At 42.2% G+C, this 18,456-nt stretch overlaps 1 pseudogene across 1 annotated transcript; it reads right to left on the bottom strand.

Annotated features, from left to right (window-relative positions):
• Nucleotides 1–17,070: 17,070 nt before the first annotated feature.
• On the bottom strand, nucleotides 17,071–17,926 carry LOC308241849 (cofilin-1-like; annotated as a pseudogene). Its single transcript has one exon. The product of its transcript is annotated as a cofilin-1-like (transcript).
• Nucleotides 17,927–18,456: the final 530 nt, after the last annotated feature.

Here is an 18,456-nt window from a genome sequence, read left to right as displayed (position 1 = left end):
TTAATTTTTGAAAATGGAAACAAATTACTTGAGAAACTGAATGATATTTATTAAAAAAATTCATCAATTCATTTAGCAAATATTTATTAATAACTAACTTATTAATAATTTTAAATGTTCAAATACTACTTTCCCACACCCTTCCAAGAGAAGTGCTAACCTCTTTGCCTTCTTTTGCTTGGATTTAGGTACATTCATCTGCTGATAAAAGAAGTTGACCAGATTGGTCTTTAACTACCAATGTAGAACTTACAGAGTTGTTTACAATAAAAAAAAATATATATTTTTATTGACTTCAGAGAGGGAGGGAGAGGGAGAGAGAGAGAGAGAAATATCAATGATGAGAGAGAATCATTGATTGGGCTGCCTCCTGCATATCCCCCACTGGGGATTGAGCCCACAACCCAGGCATGTGCCTTGACTGGGAATCAAATCGTGACCTCCTAGTTCCTAGGTCGATGCTCAACCACTGAGCCATGCCAACCAGGCCAGAGTTGTTTACAATTCTAATTCTAGATTTCAACATTAAATGTGTTAGCAATGACTGCATTTAATATCTTAGCAATAACAACCTTTTTGAAACCTCTCAGAAATAAGTTACAATAGTTAATAGAACAATATTTGTATTTGGAGCTTTTTCACTGGAAGTTAAGTATTATGTGTGTGGAGGGTAAATAAACTGTTGGCTGTAGAAAGAGGAATTCCAGCATAGTGCAGTGGGAGGGTGATCCTAAAAGAATAAGAACCAGGAGTCCTGGTTTCTGCTACTGCTGTTAACTAGCTGTAAGACTTTGGGCAAGTTTTGAAACCTTTCTGGACCTTGGTTTTCATATCTGGAAAATGTGGATAATCTTTACCTCCTCATAGGGATGCTGTCATGATAAATGGTAGCTTCCTCATTTGTAAAATGGAGTTGCAAATTAGATTAGTTCTTAATCTGGGGGTGATCCCAGAATCCCCTGGAAACTATGCAAAATTTTGTTTATATGTTCATATGTACATCTTTCTGGGTATGATGTCCATAGCTTTAAAATATCCTATATAATAAAAGGCTAATATGCAAGTCAACCGAACAGTGGAATGACCGTTCGCTATGATGTGCACTGACCACCAGGGGGAAGCCGCTCAACGGAGGAGCTGTCCCCTGGTGGTCAGTGTGCTCCCACAGGGGGAACGCCACTCAGCCAGAAGCCAGGCTTATGGCTGGCGGGCGCAGCAGCCATGGTGAGAGCTTCTCTCGCCTCTGTGGCAGTGCTAAGAATGTCCGACTGGGCCTAAGCAAGCAGTCAGACATCCCCCCAAGGGTTCCTGAACTGCGAGAGGGTTCAGGCCGGGCTGAGGGACCCCGAGTGCATGAATTTCATGCACTGGACCTCTAGTATATCTATGTCTATGTCTATGTCCATGTCCATGTCCATATCCATATCCATATCTATATCTATATCTATAAAACCCTAATATGCAAATAGACCGAACGGCAGAACAACCAAACAACCAATGGCTATGACATACACTGACCACCAGGGGGCATGCATGGAACATGGCGGGCATTGGCCACAGCGGGATGGTGAAGCAGGTGAGCAGGGGCGCCAGACCAAGGTGGGGCGCCGGTCACTGTCACTGGTGCGAGCCTCTGGTGGTTACTGAACATTCTTTGCTCCAGTGTGCTGTGGTCCCACCAGGTGCTCGTACCAGCTGCTGCTGCCAGCCCCACTTGCACCTGCTGCTGGCACCCAGCTCTGGCCCCAATCGCTCAGTGCCATCAGCAGGTGTGAGAGGCGGCTGCCAGCCCCAATCTCCCCTCAGGGCTTCTCCACATCCCCCTTCTCCTGAGGGGTGATTGGAGCCAGCAGCAGCTGCTCACACCCACTGCTGGCACTGAAGCTGCCACTCACACCCACAGCCGGCACCGGCGCTACCGCTCGCACCTACTGATGGTGCTGGCCCTGCTTGTATCTGCTGCTGGTGCCAGCCCCAATCGCTCCCTGCTATCATCAGGTGCGAGTGGGGCCGGCGTTGTCAGTGTGTGGGTGTGGCAGCAGCTGGAGTGGGGCTGCCGGCAGACAGGGGACCAGGGGCCATGGTGGGAGGGGCCAGGCAGGGGCACAGAGGATGCACCGAGACCCACCCCTGTGCCCACTGCAGCCTCATGACCCACAGTTCCTTTCAAGGTGCACGAATTCATGCACTGGGACCCTGGTGCATGTGTGTGTGTAAATATATACTAGAGGCCTGATGCAAGAATAGGCCTTCCTTCCCCTGGCTGCTGGCACCGCCTTTGCTCAGGCCCAGAGCCGCCTTCCACCTCTTGCCTTGTTGCATCAATTTGCATATTCCCTCCTTATTGGCTGTGGGCGCCGCCATCTTTGTCACAGAGTTACGGTCAATTTGCAGATTCCATCTTTATTAGATAGGAGATACACACACACACACACACACACACACACACACATTGATTTCAGAGAGGAAGGGAGAGGGATAGAAACATCAATGATGAGAGAGAATCATTGATTGGCTGCCTCCTGCATGCCCCCTATTGGGGATTGAGCATGCAACCTGGGCATGTGCCCTGACAAAGAATTGAACAGTGACTTTCTGGTTCATAGGTGGACACTCAAGCACTGAGCCACGCTGGCTGGGCCTGAGGTCCATAGCTTTTGTCAAATTCTCAAATGGGCAAGTGACCCAAGGAAAGTTAAGAAACACTGGATTTGAGAATCTCTGATATCCTTTCTATTCTTAAATTCAAATTCCATTCTCCCTCTCTGAATAATATATATGAAAGCACTTTGAAAAACTGCTAAACAAATGCAAAGTATCATTTTCCATCTCTCTTTATGGATCTAGTCTATGTAAAAGTCATAGCCATACTTGAAAAGGTGATATTGTATTATGTTGAATGGGTTATTGAATAAATATTACCTAAGGGAATCTCTCAAATACAAGGTTCAGTATTAGACCCCTAGAAGAATTAGGGTATGCCACAGAGACTCAGAAAAAGTAGGAGGACATCTAGGTAAGAGTATAAAAATATTTCAGTATAGGTTTAGTGTAGTTTAGTGGGCAAGCTTTAAACTAGTAATTAAACTAGCATGAAGCTATCGATCTAGTTCTAGTCTGGATTATGACACTTACAGCTGTGTCTAAATTTCCTTTGTAAAATAACTTTAGTAATTCATACCTCACAGGATGTTTAGCTTGTTAAATTAGATTAGTTAGTATGGGTGAAAGTGTTTTTAGTCAACTGTACTGCATTACAAAAAGCAAGGAATTCTTCATTCAAAGGAGGAAAATTCCTCCCATTAAGGATTTCATATTTTGAGGGGAGCCAGGTTGAGAAGGGCATAACAAGTTGGAGTCCCCTTAACTATAATGAAAAAAACCTGCTGCGTAGTAAGAAGGTTTTTCACCTAAGAAGCAGTTGACATGCGTCTCGGTTTACCTCTTCCTTTGCTCAGAATGGAGTAAAGAGAGTACTTGTTTCTAGAATTTGTTTTTTTTTTCTACTAAAGGTGAATCTGATTTTCTAGATAGAAGGCAGAGATGGGATCTCACACATCTTTGTATTCACAGCCTGTGCAGGTACTCAATAAAGTCTATTCATTGAGTGCCCTTGGGGTGGTTAAGTTCTCTAAGTGATGCCTCCTCTATTTGTAGGGATAACACTAATTAAAAAATGCCTATCATTCATTGGGTGAATACTCTGAACCAAATATGTTACACATGTTATTTGTTCTAGCCACACAACAACCCTGTAAAATATTATCCCCATTTTAAAAGGTGAGGATTCTAAAGTTCACAGAAGATAAGTGACTTACGACCATAACCACTTTACAAATTTATTGAGAAGATAAAATTATGTAATGTAGTTGATCGTGCTTTGAAAACTATTAAGGCTACATAGATGCCATGCTGTTGTTGCTCTTTTGCTGTTTGTTTCTTTTGTCAGCTGCTCTACCTTCGAAGATGTTATTTTATTAATAGCCACCCCATTGAACCAAGAGGGTGCTTTCCCCCCAGCTTATTGAAATATAATTGACATACAGCACTGTATAACTTTAAGGTGTACAGCATAATGATTTGACTTATATGTATACATCATGAACCGATTACCACCAGAAGTTTAGTTAACATCCATCATCTCATATATGAACCCCTTATCAGATATATGATTTGCAAATATATTTTTTTAATTTAATAAATCTTTATTGTTCAGATTATTACAATTGTTTCTCCTTTTTCCCCCCATAGCTCCCCTCCACCTGGTTCCCACCCCACCCTCTGCCCTTACCTCCTTCCTACTGTCCTCATCCATAGGTGTACGATTTTTGTCCAGTCTCTTCCTGTACCCCCCATACCCTTTCCCCCTGAGAATTATCAGTCCACTCCCTTTCTATGCCCCTAATTCTATTATATTCACCAGTTTATTTTGCTCCTCAGATTTTTAATTCACTTGATTTTTAGGTTCACTTGTTGGTAGATATGTATTTGTTGTTCATAATTTTTATCTTTACCTTTTTCTTCTTCTTCCTCTTCTTAAAGAATACCTTTCAGCATTTCATATAATACTGGTTTGGTGGTGATGAACTCCTTTAGCTTTTTCTTATCTGTGAAGCTCTTTATCTGACCTTCCATTCTGGATGATAACTTTGCTGGGTAGAGTAATCTTGGTTGTAGGTTCTTGCTATTCATCACTTTGAATATTTCTTGCCACTCCCATCTGGCCTGCATAGTTTCTGTTGAGAAATCAGCTGACAGTTGTATGGGTGCTCCCTTGTAGGTAATTAACTGTTTTTCTCTTGCTGCTTTTAATATTCTCTCTTTGTCTTTTGCCCTTGGCATTTTAATTATGATGTGTCTTGGTGTGGTCCTCTTTGGATTCCTCTTGTTTGGGGTTCTGTGCGCTTCCTGGACTTGTAAGTCTATTTCTTTCACCAGGTCGGGGAAGTTTTCAGTCATTATTTCTTCAAATAGATTTTCAGTATCTTGCTCTCTGTCTTCTTCTGGCACCCCCATAATTCTGATGTTGGTATGCTTGAAGTTGTCCCAGAGTCTTCTTACACTATCTTCAACTTTTTGGATTCTTTTTTTCTTTTTGCTTTTCTGGTTGAGTGTTTTTTGCTTCTTTGTTTTTCAAATCTTTGACTTGATTCTTGCGTTCCTCTAGTCTGCTGTTGGGTCTCTGTATAATATTTTTTATTTCAGTCAGTGTATGTTTAATTTCTAGTTGGTCCTTTTTCATATCCTCGAGGGTCTTGCTAAATTTATCGGCCTTTTCTAGGATATTCTTGAAAAGCCTTATAACTGTGGTTTTTAATTCTATATCCAGTTGTTCGTTTTCCTCCATTTCTTTCATTTGTGATCTGTTTCTTTGCCTCCGCATTTTCGTTGCTTCCCTGGTTGGTAGGGTAGCTTTGTGTGCTAGGTTTCCTATATGGTCCAGTGGGTCAGCCTCCCCAGTTAACCTGAGGTGGACACTCTTGGTGCACCCCTTTGTGGACTGTGTGTACAGCCTTGCTGTAGTTAAGTCTTGATTGTTGTTGGTATCACTGGAAGGAACAGACCTCCAGGTCAGTTGGCTGTGAGGATCAGCTGTGTCTATGCTGGGAGATTTTCGGTGCTGGAGACAGCCTTATAGGATTAGACTTGCAAAACTGCAAAAGCCTCTGTGCTCAGCTTGGATGGGGCAGAGTCTCAGGGCGGAGCAGACAGTCTTGGCTTCCCCTCAGTGCTGCCCTTGTACGCGCGCCTCCAGACCTCTGCCTTCCGCGACTCCCCTGAGTTTCCGCCTGACAGTCCAGATTCCCCCTGTAAGAGCATGGGTCCCCAGGGGCTCGCCCGGAACTGGGGTTTAGTGCAGTTGGAACTAGGGTTCAGTGCAGTCAGGAGCTTCCGACTCCCTTCCGCTAGGGAATGCCTGCGGCAACCTCCGCATTCAGCTTTCTCTGTGAGCACTCGTGCACCTCCAGACCCGCCACGGCTCCCCCGGGTCTCCGAGTCTCCGTATGCCTTTTTCTCTACCTGACAGTCCAGACTCCCCCTGTATGAGCCTGGGTCCATGGGGTTTCACCCAGAACTGGGTTTCAGTGTAGTCGGAACTGGAGTTCAGTGCAGTCAGGGGCTTCCTTCCCTCTCCTGCCAGAGAAAGTCAGCCAGGCACTCAGTCGCCCTTCCTCTCTGCGAGTGTCTCCGTACCTCAGCCCTCCTTTGCTGCTCCTCTGATTCTCTGTGAGCTTTCCTCTTTCCTTCTAGTTGTAGAATTTCCACTCAGCGAGCCTTCCTGTGGTTCTGAATGATGTCCGTTCTATCTTTTAGTTGTAGTTTTGAAATTGTTGTGTGAGGCAGCAGTTTAGGTGCTTACTTATGCTGCCATCTTGGTTTCTCCAATTTACAAATATTTCCTTCCATTCAGCGGGTTGCCTTTTCATTTTGTTGCTGGCTTTGTTTGCTGTGCAGAAGCTTTTTAGTTTGATGTAGTCCCACGTGTTTATTTTTGCTTCTGTTGCCTTTGCTTTTGGTGTCTCCATTATTACATGTAGATACGAAAAAGAAAAGGCAAAAAAATTTTTTTTCTTGTGATGAGAACTCTTACAATTTACACTCTGAACAACTTTCTTATATGCCAGACAGCAGTATTAGCTATATCAGCATATCCTATATAATAAACAGCTAATTTGCTAATTAGACTGGACACCGGAAGGACCATTCGGATGACCTTCTAGACAAAAGCTGGGGCTGCGAAGGCCAAGCCCCTTGCATGAATTTCATGCATCAGGCCTCTAGTTCTATATAACATTCTTTGTACTTATTCATCTTATAATTAGAAGTTTGTATTTTTTGATCACCTACTGGTAAATCCAACCCTCTTCTCCCAACCACAAATCTAATCTCTTTTCCAAGAGGGTGCTTTGGTAGCAATTTAAAGGTACATTGTGTCTGAGAAATGCAGATTTGGTGATGCAGGAAATGGTTGTTGCTAGGTCACTTTTGATTAGGTGGATATCTCTATTGTGTCATCAAGTAGCTGCTGCTGGGAGCCGAGAGAAAGAATAAGGAAGAGTAGCCCTGAATGTTTGACGAATAAAACACCTTGTAAATATTCTGCCTGGAGCTCCTCCCACCACCTCACTATTAAAACAGATTAAGATTATGAAAACCTTTCAGCTTTAAGGGTAACATTCAAGGTTGAATAATCATCAGTACTCTTTGTGGGACTAAGACCATGAGTTTGTTCTGAATCTCTTGGTTTCTGTGGAGCTGAGATTCCTAGTCACTATACTATACGAAGTTGAAATACTTTAAAACTTCATGACATAGCACAGACAGATTTATAATTATAGACTAGCACCATCTTCCAGTTGTCGTTGGAGGAATGATACAGTCAAGTTAGAGCAAAATTGCTGATTACCATGCAAAATTACCTTTTATTTCTGCCCACTATATTTGTCCTTGGTTTTAAAAATAGCCTTTTAGGGAGCAATTTGATTTTGTGCAATTTTTTCTACTTAAAAATTTAATAGGAGACCTGGTGGAAGAGTTTGATCGTTTATCGCACAGCTACACATTCACTAATAATGATGAAAGATTAGTTGGTTGTCTAGTTTATTTGAAAGAGAGATGAGCCATACCATAAGAGAAGGTGGGGAATCTGGGCTCAGTGCCCAGGATTTTTCTTTGCTATTTGGATCACTGGTGTTTGCTAGAATATTTAATTAATCCCACTCTCAGAGTAATGCTTATTGCTGATTACCATTGCTGAACTGAAATATTAAACCATATGTAATACATCTTCAATAAAATTTAAAAGTCCCTAAATGATGTATGTATTTGACAGTCCTTAATGAAAACTGACTAAAGGAATTTCAGAGGATGGATAGGCTTAATAGTAACAATTCTTTTCATTCATGTGAAAGGGAGTTCAGAGTTATAAAATGAAACAGGAATGAGCACAACATTTGGGGTAAAATTGTACCAATTCTTGGGTGCATGGGTTGTTGTATTGTTGATAAATGTTTGGGGGTCTCTTCTGCTGTAACTCTGGAAAAGGCCTTTCCTGAAGTTCTTTAAGACTAGTTCTTTTTGGAATAAAGTGTAGCCATAGTTAGACTATTGGGGGACTCTCTGATAATTCTCTTTTGAGTAATTCAATAAATGGCATGATTTTCTCTTATTATTGAACCGATGTCTCAGCAAAGGTTTAGAGGAATTCTGCTGTTTGTAGCGAAAATCATGTGCCAAGAGCATTAACCTTGAAGTTCTACACACTCTGCAGGTCATGCAATTACCACAGTTATCCTATTTACTTATTTAAGGATGTGGCAAGAAGAACTTCCATAAAATGGACTGATAAATGTGAGTGGAGGGGAAAAACCAATTTCTTTTTTTGAAAGGATAGATTCAGAATTGTAATGATGGAAAGAATTCTAAAGTTCAGGTAGAATGTCTCTTGAACAGGTGGGAACAGACAAATAGTCTGACGTACTGGAGTGTGTCTGTGCAGTCAAGAGGGATAGAATATCTGAAAAGAGACAGTACTTAAGAATTTGATTGAATCCAATGATCTTCAAACTTTGTAAAGCCCCCAGTTCCTTTATTCAAACAAAATCTTATATACTTAATATGTAAAGCAGGTTTAAGGGGAGCCATTCTCCTTGAAGCCAAAGAGGTCACACCTGTTCACACGCTTCCTCTTCTTCCTTTCTCCTGAGCATAGTTTGAAAATCACTCATCTAATCCAACTCTTTCACTTGACAAATAGGAACATTTGTTTATAAGAGGAGTGAACCAGCTTGTCCTGGGTTGTATAACTGAACAGTGTTAGGGCTGATTTCCAGACCAGTGCTCTGCTCTACTATATACTTTCCACTTCAGACACTCTTTCTGTTTCTTGCTTAGAACTCTGGGAAGACCGCCACCCTCTCTACTAGAATCCTAGTAGCAATGTGGTCAGGGGTTGATAAGTGGGGAATAGAGTCACAAATACTATTCTCACAGTCCTAGAGCCCAACTTTTCATCTGACAGTTATTTATTGGTCATCTTTATAGGTAAGGCAGGCTTGAGGTCCCAAAGGAAGTGCAGAATCTCAGAAGAAATAATATATTTACTATGCTTTGTATTTTCTCCTTAAAAATATGAACACAGTGGTAATTTAGAAAATACATATGATACATTTACCATGGAGGTTTCAAGTGGGGACTCTGGACTCTGTCTAGTTTTGAGGTCTGGCCAAGACACTTATCTTTGGCAAATTACTTAACTTCTCAGTGCCTTTGTTTTCTCGCCTATAAAGTAATAAATAAATAAATAAATAAATTATTTGCATCATAGAATTGTTGTGAGAATGAAATATATATCTATACTAATAAAAGGGTAATATGCTAATTAGACCAGGTCGACCAGTCATCTTGTGGTCATCCTGCCTTCCTTCCGGACAAAGCCACAGTGGCGGGGGCTGAGGCAAAGGTGGTTAGGGGAGATCAGGCCTGCAGGGGAGAGCAGTTAGGATTGATCAGGCTGGCAGGGAAGGGCAGTTAGGGGCAATCAGGCCAGCAGGGGAGGGCAGTTGGGAGCGATCAGGCAGGCAGGCAGGCGAGCAGTTAGGAGCCAGTGGTCCCAGATTGTGAGAGGGATGTCCAATTGCCGGTTTAGGCCTGATCCCTAAACCGGCAGTCAGACATCCCCTGAGAGGTCCTGTATTGGAGAGGGTGCAGGCCGGGCTGCGGGACCGCCTCCCCCCCCCCCCCCCATGCACAAATTTCATGCACTGGGCCTCTAGTTTATATATAAAACATAATGTATATGTGTGCCAGGTGCTATATATATTTACTTCCTAGCACATAGTAAGTACTAGGTAAATCTTAGCTATTATTATGGTTATTATGTTATGATTACAATCTTATTTATATCATTCATAGCAACAATTTAAGGGTCTCCTCTAAATCAGTGTTTTGGTTTTGTACTTCTTATGTGTATTGCTAAACAAATCATATGGGAATTATGTTCTGAATACCTAAGTTACCAAAGCACTGTCAATTCAATTTGGTAATCTTCATATCTTATTTTAGGAAATTGTATATTCTATATACTTGTCTTAGTCAGTTTGGGTTGCTATAACAACATACCATAGACCAGGTGGCTTATAAATAACAGAGATTTATTTCTCACAGTTCTGGAGGCTGAAGTCCCCAGCTTTACCAGGTCTGGTGAGGACCCTCTTTTGGGTTGCAGACTGCCAACTTCTCATTGTACCTCACATGGAGGAAAGAGCAGAAGCTAGAGCAAGCTCTCTTGTCTCTTCTTAAAAGGGCACTAATTCTATTCACGAGGATTCCACCTTCACCACTTAATTACTTCTTAAAGGCTTCACCTCCTACTTCCATCACAATGGGGGTTAGATTTCAACATATGAATTTTGGGGGGACACATTTAGTCCATAGCAATACTCTGAGTTTAATGGTAGTTCTCATGGTATATATCCTATCTAATAAAGAGGGAATATGCTAATTGACCCTCACACCATTGCAAAGATGGTGGCACCCACAATCAATAAGGAGGAAATATGCTAATTGACTGCCCCACTCTCAAAGATGGTGGCGCCCAGTCCCCTCAGCCCTGCCGGGGCTGCAGGTGCGTGGCAAGGCCGCTCCGCGCGCCTGCCTCCGGAGTCCCCCAGTCCCCTCAGCCCCCCAGCCACCCAGGGCCGGCCTGAGGTGCAGGCAAACCTCGGATGGTGGCTGCCCAGCCTCCCAAGGCTGGCCCAAGGCTCAGGGAACCAGGGCCAGCTGAGGTTTGCGCTGCCAGCAGTGGCAGCAGCAGAGGTGTGATGGGACGTCACTTTCCCCTGATTGCCGGGTCGCCTCCCACCCCTGAGGGCTCCCAGAGTGTGAGAGGAGGCAGGCCGGGCTCTGGGACCCCCCACTCCAATGCATGAATTTTCATGCACCGGGCCTCTAGTATATAATATATGCAGTGTGATATAATTCACTTACTCATGACTCCCAAGATGCTTTATACACCTCAAATGGGAATTTTGATCATTAGAAATATATGGCACTCACCAGTGATAACCTTATTGTTTTTAATATATGTGCCATCTCCTCAAACAAAAAGTAAGACTATGGGCACAAACAATGTCGTATGTATCTTTTCATGTTCCTAGAAGCCCAGCCTTGTGCCTTGCACATAGAAGGCAATCAACAGATGTTTGCTATGTCATGAATTTTACTGTTAGTGGCAACATCTCTCAATTTTATTTTTCCTTTTCTAATTTTATACTTTCAGCCTAATTATAATATTTCCTGTACTAATTTTTCTTTGTTCTGCTGGATCTAGGTTCATAAATTTGTTGAACCATGAACAGAAGCAAAAAGCTAGCACATGTAGGTAAGAGCCATATGCATTGCTTTAATGAATAGTCATCATGACATATGGAGGAGGACTGCCCGATTAATTAGTGGGTTTGATGGAGTTGCTGCCTGCCTGAATGAGTCAGTCCAGGGGCCATTTTATAGTGGCAAAATCTTGTGATGGGCTGGTCTGACTGATAAACGAAGTAAATAAATGAACCAAGTTGATTCAGTAGCCCAGATAACTTCTAGATTAATGTGGAAATATATTGCTTCTTAGCAAGAAGATTTGTGTACTTTTTGTAAGTATGTAGTGTTATGGTAAAATCCGATTTATATGTATTTTTAATAATTTAATACATTTCTTTAGCACAAACAAGGTATTTTTAAAAAATATTTTTATTGATTTCAGAGAGGAAGGGAGAGGGAGCAAGAGATGGAAACATCAATGATGAGAGAGAATCATTGATCGGCTGCTTCCTTCATGCCTGCTACTGGGGATCAAGCCTGCAACCTGGGCATGTGCCCTTGGTCTGAATCAAACCTGGGACTCTTCAGTCCACAGGCGGACACTCTATCCACTGAGCCAAACCAGCTAGGGCCAAACAAGGTATTTTTTGTTCCTTTAAAGCCAATAGTACTAATTGTAAGTCATGGTAACAGTTAATGACAGGTGTTTTTTAGACTAACTTTTTAAAGTAATAAAAATCAGATAGACTAAGGCAAATGAAATCCCACAGGATATAAAGTGAAAAGTAAATTTCTTCTTCCTGCCACTATTAATTTCCTGGTACTTCTTCCCCAACAATAAACAGTGTTATACATTTTTTTGGATATTCTTCTAATATTTATGTATTAGGCAAGCAGAATACCATATTTATTTTCTTTTTTAAAAAACATATCTCCAAAGCTTTTTCTTTTTAAAAAAAATATATTTTTATTGATTTCAGAGAGGAAGGGAGAAGGAGAGAGAGAGAGAAACATCAATGATGAGAGAGAATCACTGATCGGCTGCCTCCTGCACGTGCCCCACTGGGGACCAAGCCCACAACCCAGGCATATGCCCTTGACTGGAAGTGAACCTGGGACCCCTCAGTCCTCAGGTCAATGCTCTATCCACTGAGCAAAACCAGCCAGGGCTATTTACTTATTTTCTTGCAATTTTCTTTATTCCCTTTACAACATAGCAAAGGCTTCTTTTCATATCGGAACATATAGATCTACTTCATTAAAAATAATAGTGCAATATTCTTCTCTTTGACTATCATAATTTAACAGCTTCCCTATTAATGGGTAATGTTTGCCCTCACAATCAATGCTACAATTATCATCCTTTAAATAACATCTTTGCACATTGGTGTGACTTACCTGTAGGGTAAGTTTCTTGAAGTAGAACTTGGCAACATGGATGTACATTTGAATTTTAGGCAGATAATGCCAAACTGATCACTCAAAATAATATATGATAATATCTGTTTTCTTATTTGGTGTTTTGTTACTAGTTTGTTAAAAATATTATTTTATCTTTTAACAAATATTTGTTTTTTCTGTTCCTCATCATTTCTGGAAGCTACCCACATGTCTTTTAGAGAATCATCTTTTTCCCAGGAGTTGGTGGGGCTCCACCAGAAAGATCTGTTTATTTTCTCTGCTATGCTTGAAATTTAGTAGCTCTCTACTGAATAATGAAGTTGGTTAGGCCTGATAGGCCCAAATATCATACTGTTTCCAAACTAAGTTAATAGGAAGAAAGTAATTCATGTGATCTGGCCAAGAACAATTTTTCTTAGGAAAAATTTTGCTTAGTAGAGTAGGGCTAATTTTTTTTTTTTTTGGGGGGGGGATTTTTATAACAGTTTATTTCAGCCAAACTGAGGACATATGCCAAGGAGTACAGCATATTTAAAGTGTACAGCATGATGATTTGATATACATTGCGAAATGATTACCACAATCAAGTTAATACATCACATCCATCACTTCACATAGTTACCATTCCTAGAAATATTGTTGACTCAGGGGTGGACCCATGACTTAAGTTGTTCCAAAGCCCAAAACTCATGTGGGAGCCCCCAGGGAGAGCCACTCTTGTTTTTGCTGGACTGAAACCTGGGGGGATGTAGGCATGGAGTTGCTGAATGGCACATTGCCTTTTTGTGGCATAATAGTATGGAAGAGAATAAAGCTGAGAGAGAGGAAGATGGTGGTAACTTAGAAAAACTTACCTCTGGATTTTTCAGTTGCATAAGCTAATTAATTTCACTTTTTTGCTCAATATGGTTTGAGTTAGGCTTTTGCTCACTTAAAACTTTAAGAATTCTATTGGGTTTCTCCTAGCTCTAATATACTAGAAATTTTAAGTAATACTAATAATTCCATTTTATTGAGCATCTTTTATGTGCCAGGTACTGAACTAGATGCAATGCATGATCTGAAGCCCCAGGATTATTTTCAAAAGACATTCTTTTTTTTTTATTTTCTAAAGTTTTATGTATGTCTCCTTTTTTCCTGCTTGACCCCCCCGCCCCAGCCATTCCCACCCTGGGCAAGGCCCGCCCGCCCCACCCCCCCCCGCCAGTGTCTGTGTCCATTGGTTATGCTAATATGCATGCATACAAGTCCTTTGGTTGCTCTCTAACACCCCCCTCCCCTGCCATTTGTCTCTGGATCTATTCTTGTTCATCAAATTATGTTGATCATTATATCCCACATATGAGTGAGATCATTTGATATTTATCTTTCTCCAACTGGCTTATTTCGCTTAGCATAATGCTTTCCAGTTCCATCCATGCTGTCGCAAATGGTAAAAGTTCCTTCTTTTTTATAGTGGTGTAGTATTCCATTATGTAGATGTACCTCAGTTTTTTAATCCACTCATTTGCTGATGGGCACTTAGGTTGTTTCCAAATCTTAGCTATTGTAAATTGTGCTGCTATGAACATAGGGGGGGCATATATCCTTTCTGATTGGTGTTTCTGGTTTCTTGGGATATAGTCCTAGAAGTGAGATTATATTTCAGATAAGAGTTTAATTTCCAAAATTTATAGAGAACTCATACAACTTAAAAGGAAGATAAACGATCCAATGAAAAAATGGTCAAAGGACCTAAATAGACACTTCTTGAAAGAGGACATACAGAAAGCCCAGAGACATATGAAAACATGCTCAAAGTCATTAATCATCTGAGAGATGCAAATCAAAACAACAATGAGATACCATCTCACACCTGTCAGAATGGCTATCATCAACAAATCAATAAACGACAAGTGCTGGCTAGGATGTGGAGAAAAAGGAACCCTTGTGCACTGCTGGTGGGAATGCAGACTGGTGCAGCCACTGTGGAAGACAGTATGGAGTTTCCTTAAAAAGTTAAAAATGGAACTCAAAAGGCATTCTTATCCCTTTACTTTACAGAGGAGACAAAAGAATTCCAGAGAACTTAATTGTCAAATCTAGGTAGGTGTTATGTAATAGAGATTCATATTTAGATCTTCATGATTCCAAAACCTACCTTTTATCCTCTGCCACTGTTTTACCAAGTATTAGAAGTCAGAGGCTTGGCCCGGCTGGTGTGGCTCAGTGGTTGAGCATCAACCCATGAACCAAGAGGTCACTGGTTCAATTCCTGGTCAGGGCATGTTGCAGGTTCAATCCCAGTGGGGTGCATACAGGAGGCAGCTGATTGATGTTTCTCTCTCATCAATGTTTTTTAAAAATATATATATTTTATTGATTTTTTTACAGAGAGGAAGGGAGAGAGATAGTTAGAAAGATCGATGAGAGAGAAGCATCGATCAGCTGCCTCCTGCACACACCCTACTGGGGATGTGCCTGCAACCAAGGAACATGCCCATGACCAGAATTGAACCGGGGACCTTTCAGTCCGCAGGCTGACGCTCTATCCACTGAGCCAAACCGGCTAGGGCTCTCATCAATGTTTTTATTTCTTTATCCCTCTCCCTTCCTCTCTAAAGAAAAGGAAGGAAGGAAGGAAGGAAGGAAGGAAGGAAGGAAGGAAGGAAGGAAGGAAGGAAGGAAGGAAGGAATCAGAAGCTTGAAGACATGCAGTATTCGTGCTATGAGTTATTACTTCAAAGTTTTATGTAACATGATGCTTTACATATTTCAAAAATTTTTTATACATCTAAAGGTCTCCAGATCTCTAAGATCTGTTTATTCTCTTTGCTATGCTTGAAATTTAGTAGCTTTCTAGTGAATCATGAAGTTGGTTAGGCCTGATAGGCACAAATGTCATACTGTTTTCAGACTAAGTTAATATGAAGAAAGTAAGTCATGTGATCTGGCCAAGAACAATTAAAAAAATAGATTTTATTGATTTTTTACAGAGAGGAAGGGAGAGGGATAGAGAGTTAGAAACATTGATGAGAGAAACATCAATCAGCTGCCTCCTGCACACTCCCTACTGGGGATATGCCCGCAACCAAGGTACATGCCCTTGACCGGAATCGAACCTGGGACCTTTCAGTCCGCAGGCCATCGCTCTATCCACCCAGCCAAACCGATTAGGGCAAGAACAATTTTTCTTAGGAAAAATTTTGATTAGTAGAGTAGGGCTAATTTTATTTTGGGGGGGGATTTTTATAACAGTTTATTTTAGCCAAACTGAGGACATATGCCAAGGAGTAAAGTCTCAAATTCTCTGGAGAATAACAGTTTTGCAGCTTATTTTATGCATTTGAAATTAAGACAGGAATATAAGGAAGATTACATGAGAGTGTGAGAATGCAAGGCGGGGATTGGATTACAGGGTAATTAACAAGATTATGTGCTGTCTTGATTGTATTTACAATGTATTTCAAAGATGTGTTAGATGCACAGAAACAATGGACAGGCATGCTTAAGGTGAAAATGAACCTTTCACTAAGGAAGTCATATGCCTGGGGTGTGACTACCCATCATGACCTGCCCAGTTAGGAATTTATGGTCAGATCTCCCTGTGAGGTTACTTTCCCTAGAATTTGGGGACTAGTCTTTGAGTATCTGTCTTTTAGTTGTGTTTGGGGGGTGAGGGAGAAGAGAGTAGCCTTGTGAGAAGAACACACATTTTGGATTTACATAGGCCTTGATTTGCTGAGTTGTGGTAATTCCAGTTGTGCAAACAGGCAGGTTGTTTAATTACTTTGAGCTTTAACCCCTTCGGTATAATACCAATCTCATAGAGGCTCTTGAGGCTTAACTGAATTAGCATATGTAAAGCATAGCAGTGATTTTTTAAATATTTGTTTCCCATAAGACATTGTTCAGAATATCCCAATATTTGTTGTAGGTATCATTGTATTCCTTTTTGTACTCTCAGCATTTAGTACTGCCATCACTTAGTAGAAACTAAAAAAAATATTGTTGGACTAAAATGGGCCCTTGAGTTAAGCAATACAAACACTTTACCAAAAAATAAATAAAATAAAAAATTTTTAAAAGAAACCTATGTTTGCCTGGCCGGCATGGCTCAGGGGTTGAACATCGACCTATGGACTAGGAGATCACGATTCAATTCTTTTTTTTTTTTTTTTTTTAAGTGAGGCTTGTTATTGTTGTTTTTCTTCCTTTTTTTTTTTTTTTTTTTTTAATTAAGGGTCCCTTACTGGTCCTGCTTCCATGAGTGGCTGAGACCAGGTGGAAAAGGGGAGGGGAACCAGGCAGCATGGGGAGGGGTTATCTTCACAACATTCCATTTATACACAGAACTAAACAGACAAGCAGAGTCACTATTGCGGTTAGAAGTTGGCAGCATGGGAAAGGGGGGGAGGAAAACAGGTTGCAAGTAGGGGTGTCGTTAAAAAAAATACAGGCCTTCTCCAAAACTGGGGTGCCTGGGGTAGGGAGGACTTGGTCTGTTTCAATCCAAGAGGAATCAGAAGATCAAAAGCTGTTTGGGAAGTCCAGAAACGTCAGGGGTGGAGGGAGAAGGAAGGTCCAGGGGGTGGGGGGCTGTTTGGCAATTGGGTGAAGGGATTGCCCTCCCCCTGTTGGGATCCCTCCAGCCCCTCTGGTCTGGCAGAAGGGGGGCAGCCTGCAACCCCCCACCGGCAGGTCTGGGGCTGCCAGATGCTCCAGGCAGGGGGGTGGAGGGGGCTCACAAAGGCTTGCCCTCCAGGGAGATGACAGCACTGCCCCCCAGCTTCTCTGCCAGAGCAGCGGTCCTGACCTCCTCGTAGCAGTTTGCTTGTAATTCATGCTTGAGCCCTGTAAGCTTCTTCTTGATGGCATCCTTGGAGCTGGCATAGATCATTTTGCTCTTAAGAGGCGCAGACTCAGGGGCCCAGAAGATAAACACCAGGTCCTCCTTCTTGCTTTCCTTGGTCTCATAGGTTGCATCATCCAGGGCGTAGCGGCAGTCTTTGTACGGCAGCATCTTGACGAAGGTGGCGTAGGGGTCATCTACTGTCTGGCCCACTCACCTACCAGGATCTCCTTGCCCTCTTCCAGAATGATGTTCTTCTTGTCTTCACTCAGGCAGAAGAGCACCCCCTTCTTGCGCTTCTTCACCTCCTCTGGTGTCGAGGACTTAACGTACCTTCATGTCATTGAACACTTTGATGACTCCATCAGAGACAGCCACACCAGAGCCATGTTTCTGGAAGCTAAAGGAGATAGCAAGAAGAGCCTGGAAAGACGAGAGCCGCTGCAGCTACTGCCGGGATCCGACTGCACGGTTCAATTCTTGGTCAGGGCACATGCCGGGGTTGTGGGCTCGATCCCCATTGGGGGGCATGCAGGAGGCAGCCGATCAATGATTCTCTTTCATCATTGATGTTCCTATCTCTCCCTCTCCCTCTCCCTTCCTCTCTGAAATGAATTTAAAAAATATATACTCCCTCAGGACTACTGAGGGAGTGAGTGGCTGCTGCTGGTCTGGGGCACTTCTGTGGGAGTGCACACCGGGCCTCTAGTGTGTGTGTGTGTATATATATATATATATATATATACACACACACACACTAGAGGCCCGGTGCATGAATTCATGCATGGGTGGGGTCCCTCAGGGTGGCCTGCGGGATCAGGCTGAAACCCGCAGTCCAACGCTGCCTGCTGCTCCAGCCTGCCACTCCCGCTCATCCTAGCCCTGCTGCACCTGCCGTGGGCTCACGC

This window comes from Plecotus auritus, assembly GCF_963455305.1.
Source record: "Plecotus auritus genome assembly, chromosome: 2".
Taxonomy (NCBI): Eukaryota; Metazoa; Chordata; class Mammalia; order Chiroptera; family Vespertilionidae; genus Plecotus; species Plecotus auritus.
Note: the sequence above shows the minus strand (reverse complement) of the source record. Positions and strands in the feature narration are given on the sequence as shown.